General features: G+C 46.7%; 1 pseudogene; it reads right to left on the bottom strand.

Moving 5' to 3' along the window:
• Positions 1-586: 586 nt before the first annotated feature.
• Positions 587-14,590, bottom strand: part of LOC112072466 (prostaglandin F2 receptor negative regulator-like) — a 47,971-nt pseudogene continuing 33,967 nt past the window's right edge.

Raw genomic sequence — 14,590 nt, 5'->3', positions numbered from 1 at the left:
CTAGACAATGCATTCAGACCTACAGGAGTGTTTACTGAGTTAGCCGAGGGGCTAGGAGTCCATTTGGAAGACAGATGTGAAACAAAAGGCCACCCAGGTCTAGAGTTGTTGTAAACTGTTGTTCTGAGCCATCAGGCCCAACCAACAGATCCCAGAGATGATATGTCTAATTCAGGAACCACCATTGAGGATCAAACAAGGCCTTAAATGATCGGTGTCCAGATGAAACACACACACACTCATCACCAGAGGGGGAATGGAGGATACAGCACCAAAATCTGGGTCAATTTTTTGAAAGCGAGAGGAAGATGGGGGGAGAGAAAGAGGGGAGAAGAGAGCGAGAGAAAGAGACATTTAGGGACTAAAGGAGAGCCAGGGATTAAGAAAAACAGGTGTGAAAAAGATAGAGAGGAAGAAGAGAGAGAATGTGATAGTGAAGGTGAGAAGAATAACTCACTGGAGGCTGGCAGTTCTAAACATAACACTCATCTGCATTTGTAATTGAGAGAGAGGACACAAGCTATTCACTGAAGAACGACAAGAGATGGAGGGAAGGAGGGATACAACAAACCAGCTTCAGTCGTGGTACTGTTATAAAACATTTATTCTGGCAGAAATATTTGAAGTTTTTCAGAGGCCTGGAAGCAGAGGCGAATCATAAAAAACCCTGATTGATCGTCACCCAGAGAAACATCGGCACAGAATAAGATATTCATGTCAGATAAAAATCCATATTGGGCTTTACAATCATTTACAAAAAGACTTAGAAATCTATTTCAAATTACAAAAAATTAAATGACAGTAAGGATCTTTAAAAAGAACGTGCAGTGTTTTGTGTTGGCGGTTGTCCTATCTGTCTGTGGTTCTAGACTTTAGGGAGGTTCTTCGAATAGATCTCGGATCAGCTTCCCCAAGTCCAAACCTGAACTAAATAATTACGAGGTTGCACACAGAACAGACCTTGGGTCAGTGCTTAGGGACACCTTTCACCCACACAGTGGGACAGCTCGAGACATGATACCAATACTATAAAATGCAACTCTTTCCTTCAAGTACATGTCTGATCTCATACAGATGTATGGCAGCTGTAAACCAGGGTTCCACTACACATCTTTCACCAATCCAGTCATGTCAGATTAGGAAGGATGCAATTTCTAACCATTTTAACAGGGCCCTGGTTTATTGATTGGCACACAGCAGCTCTTCTCCCGTCGGTGGCGCTAGTGAGTTAAACCTAGTCAGATCCCAGAGCCAAAGACCCAGTTGGTACCTGGCCAGAACCTAGATACAGCTGGTGCCTCACAAGATGTGCATTCACACAGGGTTACATTGGCAGTGTGTATACAGGACAGTGTGTGTGTAGGGTTGTTTGTGTGTGTGCACGAGGAGTGTGATTTTATTTTTAGATGTTGGGGTACATGGCATTGTGGAAGAAGAGTGCTCGATCAAGCAGTGTGTGTTTAACTGTTGGTGTGCATGTCAGTATGTTGAGTGTGGTATATGGAGTGTGTGTATAGACAGGGTAGCATGTTGAGTATTGGCAGTATATGGAGTGTGTGTATAGACAGGGTAGCATTTCAGGGGTGGTAGTTGACATCGGGTACAGGACCATTCTAAAAAGGCCTTTTGGGTCTAGGTTGGGGTAATTAGTAGAGGGTAGGGCTGGTCTTTGTCGCTGGGAAGATTACTGCTGGGCCAACCACTAACCCCAGGAACACAACAGCCCTGAGAGCCCCAGCCCCATACAAACACAGCATAGTCCTTTCTATGGACACTCAGCTATTGTACTGTACCAGAGACAGGGGAAGAAGACTCCCTAAGGACTGCTGGGCCCTACTAAACTGGGAGGTGACATGGAGGTTCCTTTCAGGAATGGGTTTGTTAACAGTTCTCTCTCTAATCCTTCTCCATTGCATTCCACGGGTGTATCTCCATGCTCTGGCTTCCTCGTCCCGTCTTCTTCACTTCATCTGCACTGATGTGAATGAAACGGGTAGGCTTCAACCATTATATTGCTTAGATCCRTCCTGTGTTTATTGAACAGTGCAGATGAAGGAGAGGAGACGAGGAAGCCACTTTGGGACTCCTTCAGCTAGAGCCAGGCATTGGCTGGGATAGTGTGTGGAGGACTGCAGGTTCCAGCTGGTTCCACGCATTAATCCAGTATGCTACCTATATAAACGATCTCTCCCTCTGACTGTGTCAGTCCATATCATATCATCATATCATATCATATCACCTCTGTCACAACCATTAGTCCATTCTCCCTCAATGGCCACCTTGCTCTTCAACCTGCCCCATATAAACCCTAGGCCCAACATAACATCAATGTCATTCACAGTGGGGGTAGCACCAGTGTCAGTGTAGGGGGTTACAGCAGGTGAGGTCTGGGTCCTTAGTGTCATTCACTCTCTCTAGAGGAGAGCCTCTGAGGTCATCAACGTGCGCCAGGGAACATGGCTAGTTGCTGTTGAGTCACTGAAATGACATCACACCAGGATATGACATCACACCAGGATGACATCACACCAGGATGACATCACACCAGGAACAGGGCAGGACAAAACGAGTAAAGCGGCTCTCTTTCCCAGCCTCAGGTGTGGCAAACCACACAAATATAGTATACACTCACACACATCTCCATTTAAGAGCTTTAAAAACAGTCTAATTTCAAAAACTAGTGTTGAGGACAAACGTAGACAAAGTCCACTAAGGTAGGAATACTCCAGGGCTGTTTTGTGCAATACCTAACATCAATACGTTCACATAGGCAGACTAGATATCCTGCACTCTTCTTTAGCAGTTTGTTCAGTGTTTTTCCCCTCTACAGCTCCACAGTAAATGTCCTATTGTCTCTCCTCCTCTCCCGTTGGTGCGCTTAAAAGCTCCACGGAGCGCACCCGAAGGGCTGTGATTGGTCAATTGTCTGCCGTTGCCGTGGTAATGTGCYGGCGSGGTAACGTGCGCGTGCTCGTAGTTCATCAGCTGGAGAAGCGGTGGTCGCTCCAGCGGGCCTGTGCTAGTCAATCCATCTCCAGGTCCATGAGTTTGTTGCATGAGCGGGGGGTGTGTGTGGTGTTGCGGCAGCAGCAGTGGGCACAGATGAAACCCAGGAGGAGAGAGAAGAGCCCCACGGACACAGAGGTTACAGAACCGTACAGCAGAGGCAGCTTCAGAGAGTCCCACACTGGAGGGAGACAGAGAGACAGACCGAGAGAGAGAGAGAAAGTGTTAGTTACTGTACACACACACACAGTACCCCCCCCCCCATCCCATCCTTACTCACTGGGGAATCGTACAGTGAGGAACACCCTGGTAGAGGTGAGTTCTGCCCCGTGTGTCCAGGCCCCTGTGGAGGCAGACAGGTACCAGGGCGTGGCCTGGCAGTGGTACTCCCCGCTGTCGCTGTCCTGGGTGGCGTGGATGTTCAGGCGTTAACGGCGTGTGTGTCTGTGCGCTCCAGGACACTCACTGCTGCGCTTGCGCGCCTCCTCTTGACCAGACCGAACGGTCCACGCTGGCCAGTAGGTGGCCTTTGTTCCCCCTCTCAGCCGCGTGAGGTACAACGTACTCGTAGGACAGGTCATCTGAGCAGAGGAGAGAGAGGAGAGAATTCTATTAAAACCACTTCATTGGGTTTATGTAATAGAGCTAACATCAGCAGATTGAAACTGTGGATGTAGGGATAGGGAGAGGGAGACTGGATAGAGCAACAGGAAGAGACATAGGGGAGACTGGATAGAGCACAGGAGAGACATGGAGGGACTGGCTAGAGAGGAAGAGAGGGGAAGGGAGATGGACGGAGAGACAGAAGAGAGGGAGGGGACTATAGAACAGGGAGAGACATGGAGGGGAGACTGGATAGAGAGAGAAGAGAGGGGAGGGACTGGGACGGAGAGACAGAAGAGAGGGGAGGACTGATAGAGAACAAAGTGGATGGGAGAAATAAGTCTCTTATTTTATAAAATTCTCTTCAGTAGGTTGGGCAAAGGTTTCATCAGTCTATCGCTGAACCTACAAGTTAGTGTCTGGTGTTGCCACCGTCTCAATGTTAATCTGTGATGGGAATTCATGGATCTGAAGAAAGCATGTCTATTCACATGTAGAGTTATCACTGAGAGAACATAGAACACAGTATACATCTTCCATATGGATACATCTATTCTCTATCCATGTATTCATATATCTGTGTTTCTGTGCTAGGGGCTCTTAGCAGAGAGAGGAGCAGCTTTAACCGGTCATTAATGTGTCTAAAAGGACTATCATTACTGTCCCACCCACACACAGATTACACATCAATACTATGTTGGTGTCTACAGCCACCTTTAGAGAACATCTCACAGAAAGAGACAAAGAGGGGAGGAACAAGAAGGAAAATAAAGAACAAGATGTTCTAAAGAAGATGAAGAAAAAAGAGAACAAGAAAAAGAGAGAGCGAGCAACAAGGCGGAGAGGAGCAACAAGAAGAGAGAGCACGCAGCAACAAGGAAGAGAGCAGCCAAGAAGGGAGAGAGACGACAACAAGGGAGAGAGCGAGCACAAGGGAAGAGAGCGAGCAACGAGAGAGAGAGGAGAGAGACGAGAACGGAGAGCAACGAGAGACGACGACAACGAGAGAGCAACGAGAGAGGAGCACACGAGGAGCAACAAAGAGAGAGGGAGCAACGAGAGGAGGAGAAGAGGAGAGAGAGGAGGGAGCAACGAGAGAGACAACGAGAGAGAGGAGAGAGCGGAGAGCGGACGAGCGAACAAGAGAGAGAGGGAGAGAGAGAGAGAGACGAGAGAGAGAGAGAGTAGGAGAGAGCAACGAGAGAGAGAGAAGAGGGAAGCCAACGAGAAGAGAGAGAGGAGGAAGAAAAGGGAGCAGAGAGAGAGAGAGAGAGAGAGCACGAGGCGAGAGCAGAGAGAGAGGAGCAACGGAGAAGAGAGAGCAACAGAGAGAGAGTAGCAACGAGAGAAGAGAGAGAGGAGCAAACGAGAAGAGCAACGAGAGAGAGAGGAGCAACGGAGAGAGAGAGAGGGAGCAACGAGAGAGAGAGAGAGCGGAGAGCAACGAGAGAGAGAGAGAAGCGGAGCAACGAGAGGACGAAGAGAGCCCAGAGGAAAGCACGGAGAGAGAGAGAGGCAGCAACGAGAGAAGAGAGAGGGAGCACGAGAGAGAGAAGAGGGAGCAACGAGCGAGAGAGAGAGGAGCAAGAAAGAAAGAAGAGCATACGAGAGAGAGAGAGTCAGACGAGAAGAGAGAGAGCAACGAAGGAGGAGACAGCGAGAGAGAGAAGAGCCTAGGACAAGAGAGGGAGCACGAGAGAGAACGAGAACGAGAGAGGAGAGGGGAGCAACGAGAGAGAGAAGAGGAGCAACAGAGAGAGAAAAGGAGACGATAGAAGAGAGAGTAGACAACGAGAGAAGATGAGAGGAGCAACGAAGAGAAGAGGAAAGCAACGAGGCAGAGAGAGAAGAGGGAGCGAACGAGAGAGAGAGAGAGGAGCAACGAGAGAGAGAGAGAGGAGCAACGAATGAGAAGAGAGAGGGAGCAACGAGTGAGAGAGAGAGGGAGCACAGAGAGAGAGAGAGAGAGAAGGAAACGAGAGAGAGAGAGAGAGGAGCAGCGAGAGAGAGAGCAGCGAGCGAGAGAGAGAGAGCAGCGAGCGAGGAGAGAGAGAGCACGAGCAGAGAGAGAGAGAGCAGAGAGAGCGAGAGAGAGGAGACGAGAGCACGAGAGAGAGAACGAGAGCAAACGAAGAAGAGAGCCAGCAAACAGAGAGAGAGAGAGAGAGAGCAACGAGAGAAGAAGACGAGGAGCAGAGAGAGGAGACGAGAGAGGAGAGAGAGAGAAAGGACAACGTAGAGAGAGATGAGAGCAAGAGAGAGAGAAGGAGCAAGAAAGAGAGAGAGGAGCAACGAGAGAGAAGGAGCAAGGAGAGAAGAGAACGAGAAGAGAGAGAAGAGAGAGAGAGAGAGAGACAGCGAGCGAGAGAGAGAGAGCACGAGCGAGAAAAGAGCAAAGCAGGAGCGAAAGAGAGAGAGCAGCGACGGAGTACGAGGAGAGAGAGAGCAGCGAGCGATGAGAGGAGGAGAGAGAGCAGAGAGAAGAGCAGAGAGAGAGAGAGCAGCGAGCGAGAGAGAGAGAGCAGAGAGGAGAGAGAGCGAGCGAGAGCGGAGCGAGAGAAGAGAGAGAGCAGAGGAGAAGAAAGAGCAACAGAGAGAGAGAGAAAGGTCCAGTCACCAGGACCACAAATTCCATCTAGAACCGTGTCCCTAGAGCACACAAAAACTTATACATACCTCGGCTAACATCTAGCACCACATAACTTCCACCAAAGCTGTAAACGATCTGAGAGACATAGGCAAGAAGGGCCTTCTATCCATCAAAAGAGCATAAATTTCAACATACCAAATTAGGATCTGGCTAAAAATACTTGAATCAGTCATAGAGCCCATTGCCCTTATGGTTGTGAGGTGGGGTCCCGCTCACCAACCAAGATTTCACAAAATGGGACAAAACACCAAATTGAGACTCTGCATGCAGAATTCTGCAAAAAATATCCTCCGTGTACAACGTAGAACACCAAATAATGCAGCAGAGCAGAATTAGGCGTACCCACTAATTATCAAAATCAGAAGAAAGAGCCGTTAAATTCTACAACCACCTAAAAGGAAGCGATTCCCAAACCTCTCCATAACAAAGCCATCACCTACAGAGAGATGAACTTGGAGAAGAGTCCCTAAGCAAGCTGGTCTATGCTCTGTTCAAATCACAACAAAACACACCCACAGAGCCCAGGACAACAGCACAATTAGAACCCAACCAAATCATGAGAAAACAAAAAGATAATTACTTGACACATTGGAAAGAATTAACAAAAAACAGAGCAAACTAGAATGCTATTTGGCCCTAAACAGAGAGTACACAGTGGCAGAATACCTGACCACTGTGACTGACCCAAAACTTAAGGAAAGCTCTTGACTATGTACAGACTCGTGAGCATAGCCTTGCTATTGAAAAGGCCGCCGTAGAGCAGACATGTCTCAAGAGAACACAGGCTATGTGCACACTGCCCACAAAATGAGGTGGAAAACTGAGCTGCAGCTTCCTAACCTCCTGCCAATGTATGAACCATATTAGAGAGACATATTCCCTTCAGATTACACAGATCCACAAAAGAATTTGAAAACAAAATCCAATTTTGATAAACTCCATATCTACTGGAGAAATTCCACAGTGTGCCATCACAGCAGCAAGATTTGTGACCTGTTGCCACAAAAAAGGGCAACATGAAGAACAAACACCATTGTTAAATACAACCCATATTTATGCTATTTATATTTAACTTGTGTGCTTTATCCATTTGAACATTGTTACAACACTGTATATATATTAATATAACATTTGTAATGTCTTTATTGTTTTGAAACTTCTGTATGTGTAATGTTTACTGTTATTTGTATTGTTTATTCAACTTTTGTATAATATCTACCCAATTGCTTGCAAATGTTAACACATGTTTCCCATGCCAATAAAGCCCTTGAATTGAATTGAAAGAGAGCAGAAACGAGAGAAGGAGAGAAGAAGCGGAGCGAGAGAGAAGAGCAGCGAGCGGAGAGAAGAGAGCAGCGAGCGAGAGAGAGAAGCAAGCGAGCGAGAGAGAGAGAGCAGCGAGCAGAGCAGATGTCAGCAGCGAGGAGACGGAGGAGCAGCGAGCGAGAGAAGCACGAGAGAGAGAGAGAGCAGCGAGCGAGAGAGAGAGATGCAGCGAGCGAAAGAGAGAGAGAGGCGAGACGAGCAGCGAGCGAGAGAGAGAGAGAAGAGCAGCACCGAGCTGAAGAGAGAGCAGCGAGCGACGAGAGAGCAGCACGACGAGAGAGAGAGAGCAGCGGCAGAGAGAAGAGCAGGCGAGCGACAGAGAGCGAGCAGCGAGAGAGAGAGAGAGCGCAGCGAGCGAGGAGAGAGAGAGCGCAAGCGCAGCGAGAGAAGAGCCGACGCAGCGAGAGAGAGAGAGAGCAGCGAGCAGAGAGAGAGGCAGCGACGAAGAGAAGACAGCGAGGCGAAGAGAGAAGCACAGCGAGAAGAGAGAGCAGCGACGAGAGAGAGAGAGCAGCGAGCGAGAGAAGAGGGCGAGCGAAAGAACGAGGAGCGAGGAGAAGCGAGCGAGCAGGAGACGACGCGATGCGAGAGAAAGCCGAGAACGCGCAGCGAGCGGCAGAGCGAGAGAGGAGGCAGCGAGAGAGACGAGAGCGAGGAGCACGAGAGCAGCGAGAGAGCAGCCGAGAGAGCAAGCGATTGAGAGCAGCGAGGAGCGAGCAGAGCAGCGCGAGAGAGCGCGACGGACAGCAATGCGAGAAGCACGAGACAGCAGCGACACAGCGAGACAGCAGCGAGCAGCCGAGACACAGCCGATTGCTACCGATGTTACAGCAGCGAACAGCAGCAGACACACGAGACGCAGCGAGACAGCAGCGAGACAGCAGCGAGACAGCAGCGAGACAGCAGCGAGAGAGCAGCGAGAGAGCAGCGAGAGAGCAGCGAGAGAGCAGCGAGAGAGCAGCGAGAGAGCAGCGAGCGAGCGAAAAAATGAGAGAGCAAGAAACGAGAGAGAGGGCAGTGCCAGTGACCCAGAATGTGGTATGACTTCTTCAGTCAGATTTGATATCCTGTCCAGCAGCCTCTAATTACTGAACATCTTAACCACCAATACAGAGTTCTCTCCACTGGAGAGTTGGAAGTAAAAATAAATAAATAGGTACTATGGGGTGAATCCTAACTTTAAGTAACATTTTCACTTCGTATCCCATTGACCTCAATGTGTGACTAACTGAAGATTTATCCATTAAGAATGCTAATACAAGGCTTACTTTGTGAAAAATATGAAGATGATGATGAATAAGATGGGGAAAGGCAGGAAGGGACACATCTATATTTATAGAGATAGAACGGAGGGCACAGCGACCACTCGTTTCCACAACCTCGGTGTCCGGATTCAAGAGGTGACTGGATGTGACACGAGCCTAAACGTAGAGGACCGCTGGACTAACGGACCAATCAGGCCGATTCCTCCAGACCTAATTGAGGACTGGTCAGTGGACGTTAGTCTTAAAGGGATAGTTTGGTAGCTGGGCTGTTGTCAGTCTTAACTCTTTTCACTCCTAGAATTTGGACTGTATGGATAGGGCCAAATCGAAATGTTTTTAACAGAAGAAATATATGAAAAATAATATGCATAACCAATGATAAAGCAACAGTTTGGAGATTAAGTGGAAATTATCTGACCAAAGGTGAGAACACAACAGTTCACCAGACAAGACGGAATCCAAACATTATACACTTCATTTTACATTTACAGTACTTTTTGCAGCATTTCTCAATAACACAAATCTAAAAATACTCTGGATACATTCAGTAACATAGAAAATGGTTGCTTAAATGGGAAGAGGTCCATGATAAGGCGTTGCACTGCCTTCTTGACATCACAGTCGAGGGAAACTGTCAGTAACGTGCAAGTCAATCTCTCCTGGCTCAAAGTTGAGGAAAGATTGACTGCATCACTATTGGTCTTTGTACGAGATATTGATGTGTTGAAAGGTACCAAACTGTCTGTTCAACCAGTTCGGACACTAACCGGTACAACACTAGACATGCAAACAGAGGTCTCTTCACAGTCCCCAGGTCCAGAACAGAGGCTGGGAAACACACAGTATTAAATAGAGCCATGACTACATGGAACTCTCTGCCACCCCAGGTAACTCAAGCTAGAAATAAAACCAGTTAAAAAAAACAGATAGGACACCTTACTGCACAAAGGGGACTGTGAAGAGAGACAGACATTTTATATAGCTTGTATTGTAACTTGCATTGTACTATGTATTAGACCTAGATATTGTATGTACTGATATGTACGCTGTGTGTGACATTTTGTATTTATGCATTTCAGTCCTTGACTAATAATGTTCTGTACTATGTATTATGTCATGTTTCATGTGGACCCCAGGAATAGAAGCTGCTTCTTTTGCAGCGGCTAATAGGATCCTAATAAATACCAAATATTCTTGAACATTGTGTTAGGTTCAACCTAGCAAAAAAAATGATAACAAGCGTTTGAGTGAGAGGTCTACCTGGTGTGTCCAAGTGGCCACACCTCTCCAAACTATGCACAGATCCATTAGTCATTTCAATGCACTTTTATGACTCAAGGAAAAAGTCTCCAAATATAAAAGGTGCTATTATATATTATTTTATTTACCCTTTATTTAACTAGGCAAGTCAGTTAAGAACAAATTCTTGTTTTACAATGACGGCCTACCCTGGCCAAACATCAACCTGGACGACGCTGGGTCAATTGTGCGCCGCCCTATGGGACTCCCAATCACGGCTGGTAGTGATACAGCCTGGAATCGAACCAGGGTCTGTAGTGACGCCTCTAGCACTGAGACGTAGTGCCTTAGACCGCTGCGCCACTCGGGAGCCACTCGGAAGCAAGCACACTTGAAGTTTGTTTGGAACAAGCTAAAAACAATCCAAAAACGGCCCATTATAAAGCTCAACGTGGTTCAGGTGTACATCGTTTGAAAGCCTATTCTATTTCCAACATTACTAGTTATAAAATACGATCTTACCGTCTTAGGTTTTCACAAGGCACTTCAGTGCGTGTTCTACGGCAAATTTTCTTCACAATACGAGMAATATAGGCTCATTCTGTTCAGAACAATCCAGGGTATAACATGTAATCTTGTAATTTTACACCAAAAATAGCTAATATAAACGTTGATACTGTAAATAAATGAATTTTTAAATATGGAAATGTGAAGTACACATTATGACATCAAACCGGTATTATAATCCTCAACGTTTCATCTTTCAGAACACATGGACTCCTCTAGATTTACAGCATTCCACTCAGATTACAAACTAAATTACTAAAGCAGACAAAATCATCCACGACGAGTTATAGGTGCTGAGACTAGTAGTTGTAAAAGTAGTAGTGGTAGTGCGTTGCTAGGTAACAATGTAAACAATGCCACTTTATATGAACGGGACCATGTGTATGTTGTCTCATATCATGGGCAGGAGAGGCTCTAACAATGGGATCTCTAAACCACCCGTTGTATAACCACGTTTAGAACGTCTGCCAGTTGAAACTCATACAACGCTGTAAAGCAGACAGCTTGAGCTCTGACGTCATATACAACATGTTACTGTACAGCCCCTGCATTCCAATTGAGGTGCTCATTTATGACCAAATCTGCCATTTCCAACCAGTATATGGGATGACAGGGGCTGTGAGTGCAAAGGGTTAATAGTTTGGTAGCTGGGCCTTTTATGTTGAATAGAAAGTAGAGAGTGTTTCTATGAAGCCACTCAGGAGATCCTTTCAGATAGGAACTAAGTTATAAAGCTTCATAAAGCCACCGTTTGCCTCCTTTGACATAGAATACAATTATAACACAAAGGACAGGAARAGAGAACATGAAGATATTGAAATAACACATCCCTGGAGTTGTAAATAGAAGATATCTAAAGAGGAAGGTGAACCACCACACCTTAGAGAAACAAAAAGAAGAGGTTCCTGCCAAGACCCCCTGTACCAGGCACTGGAGATAACATTCTCTCACGCACATGCACACATGCCTGCGAGCACACACACATCGTCACATTGGTCGCAGCTGTTTCAGTGAGAAGAAAGAGAGAGAAGAAGGAAAAAGATAGAAAGAAGAGAGAGAAGATAGAAGAAAGAAGAGAAAGAAGAAGATAGCAAGAGAGAAAAGAAGAAGAGCAAGAGTAAGAAGAGGAGAAGAAGAAGAGAAGGAAAGAGAGAGGAGAGACAGAGAAAGCAAAGAAAGAGAGAAGAGAGCAGAAGAGAAGAAGGAAGAAGGAAGAAGAGAGAAAAGAAAGAGAAGATAGAAGACGAGACAAGAAGGAGAAGAAGAACAGAATCAAGCAGAAGAAGAGAAGAGAAGAGAGCGAAGCAGAGAGAAGAGAAAGAGAGAGAGTAAGAAAGAGAAAGAAAGAATGACAAAGAAATGAGAACGAAGAAGAACAGAAGAGAAGAGAGAGAGAGAATAGGAAGAAGGGAAAGAAGAGACAGAGACAAGACGAGGAGAAAGAGAAGAGAAGAGAGAGAAAGAGAGCAGAAGAAAGCAAAAGAAAAAGAGAAGAGAGCAGACAGAGAGTAGAGGAAGAAACAAAGAGAAAGAAGAAGAGAGAACAGACAGAAGACGAGATAAGACAGGAAGAAGAAGCAGAGAAACTAAAAAGAAAGAGAGGAATAGAGGAAGAAGAGAAGAGAAGAAGAAGAAAAGAAGAGAGAGAGAGACAGGAGAAGGAAAGAGAAAGAAGAGAAAGAGAAGAGAAGAAAAAGAAAAGACAGAGAGAGAGAGATGAAGAAAAGAGAAAAAGAGAAAGAGAGAAAGAACAGAGACGAGAAGAAAGGAGAGTAGAAGAAGGAGAAAGAAGAGAAGAGAAAGACAGAGAGAAGAGAAGAAGAAAAGAAAGAGAGAAGGAGAAGAAGAGAGAAGACAAGATAGAAGAAGAAGAAGAAGAGCAAGAGAAAGGAGAGAAATAAGAAGAAAGAGAGATGAAAGAAAGATAGTAGACACTACAGGCATCCAGAACACAGAACTCAACAGGGATACTGCCACTGATGTCTGATAGAACAAAGTCTATTACATGTGGGCCATAAAGCGCTGCTACAACACAGCACACAGGAATACTAAACACTGCATGGACCTCGTAGAATCACAATGAGCAGAACGGCCATTCCAATTACGAGCAACGGGCCATGACCGACGGGCGGCGGCCATTTTGGGTGTCTCATTTGGAATTGACACTAACAAGTCACGACGTCGCGTAAATTCTATTGTGTCGCCAATATTTGGGTGGAACGTGAAAAATGTCGTATTTCTTAGAGTTATGGGCTGATCTAAAGAGACATATCGTGCAGTAAGGTGCCATTTGACACATAACTCATGTCTGTTCAGTTGTGTTACCCTTCTATTTCTATGCTCAAGCAGTCCTCCCCTTTATTACCAGAAGGACTTAATGGCCTGAGTGAGAGTCTTCTCTTTCCCACACCAGTGAGTTAGACCGTTCTCTCTTCACACTCCTTTAGGAGATCTCTCCAGTCTCCTCTTCTCCCTGTGAGGGGTAATGGACCATGGAATGAAGAACTATTAATTACTGGGTGTAGAGGAGAGGAGAAGAGAACAGGGTTAGCAGGCTAGTTTGATTCTGTGGGGCAGGCTAGGAGAGAACAGGGTTAGCAGGCTAGTTTGATTCTGTGGGGCAGGCTAGAGAGAGAACAGGGTTAGCAGGCTAGTTTGATTCTGGGGGCAGGCTAGGAGAGAACAGGGTTAGCAGGCTAGTTTGATTCTGTGGGGCAGGCTAGAGAGAACAGGGTTAGCAGGCTAGTTTGATTCTGTGGGGCAGGCTAGGAGAGAACAGGGTTAGCAGGCTAGTTTGATTCTGTGGGCAGGCTAGGAGAGAACAGGTTAGCAGGCTAGTTTGATTCTGTGGGCAGGCTAGGAGAGAACAGGGTTAGCAGGCTAGTTTGATTCTGTGGGGCAGGCTAGGAGAGAACAGGGTTAGCAGGCTAGTTTGATTCTGTGGGGCAGGCTAGGAGAACAGGGTTAGCAGGCTAGTTTGATTCTGTGGGCAGGCTAGGAGAGAACAGGGTTAGCAGGCTAGTTTGATTCTGTGGGGCAGGCTAGGAGAGAACAGGGTTAGCAGGCTAGTTTGATTCTGTGGGGAGGCTAGGAGAGAACAGGGTTAGCAGGCTAGTTTGATTCTGTGGGCAGGCTAGGAGAGAACAGGGTAGCAGGCTAGTTTGATTCTGTGGGGCAGGCTAGGAGAGAACAGGTTAGCAGGCTAGTTGATTTGTGGGGCAGGCTAGGAAGAACAGGGTAGCAGGCTAGTTTGATTCTGTGGGGCAGGCTAGGAGAGAAAGGGTTAGCAGGCTAGTTTGATTCTGTGGGGCAGGCTAGAGAGAACAGGGTTAGCAGGCTAGTTTGATTCTGTGGGGCAGGCTAGGAGAGAACAGGTTAGCAGGCTAGTTTGATCTGTGGGCAGGCTAGGAGAGAACAGGGTTAGCAGGCTAGTTTGATTCTGTGGGGCAGGCTAGGAGAGAACAGTTAGCAGGCTAGTTTGATTTGTGGGCAGGCTAGGAGAGAACAGGGTTAGCAGGCTAGTTGATTCTGTGGGCAGGCTAGGAGAGAAAGGTTAGCAGCTAGTTTGATTCTGGGGCAGGCTAGGAGAGACAGGGTTAGCAGGCTATTATTCTTGGGGCAGTAGGAGAACAGGGTTAGCAGGCTAGTTTGATTCTGTGGGGCGCTAGGAGAGACAGGGTAGCAGGCTAGTTGATTCTGTGGCAGGTAGAGAGAACAGGGTTGCAGGCTAGTTTGATTCTGTGGGCAGGTAGGAGAGAACAGGGTTAGCAGGCTAGTTTGATTCTGTGGGGCAGGCTAGGAGAGGAGACTAGACAGAGTCAGTACTTCTGAGTCGTTAAAGATGGTTCAATCCTAGTCAAACGTTTACATGCTTCTTTAGTGGGTACATTTTATATTTAACTAGGCACAATTCTTATTTACAATGACGGCCTAA

This window comes from Salvelinus sp. IW2-2015, unplaced genomic scaffold (genome assembly GCF_002910315.2).
Source record: "Salvelinus sp. IW2-2015 unplaced genomic scaffold, ASM291031v2 Un_scaffold1937, whole genome shotgun sequence".
Classification (NCBI taxonomy): domain Eukaryota; kingdom Metazoa; phylum Chordata; class Actinopteri; order Salmoniformes; family Salmonidae; genus Salvelinus; species Salvelinus sp. IW2-2015.
Note: the sequence above shows the minus strand (reverse complement) of the source record. Positions and strands in the feature narration are given on the sequence as shown.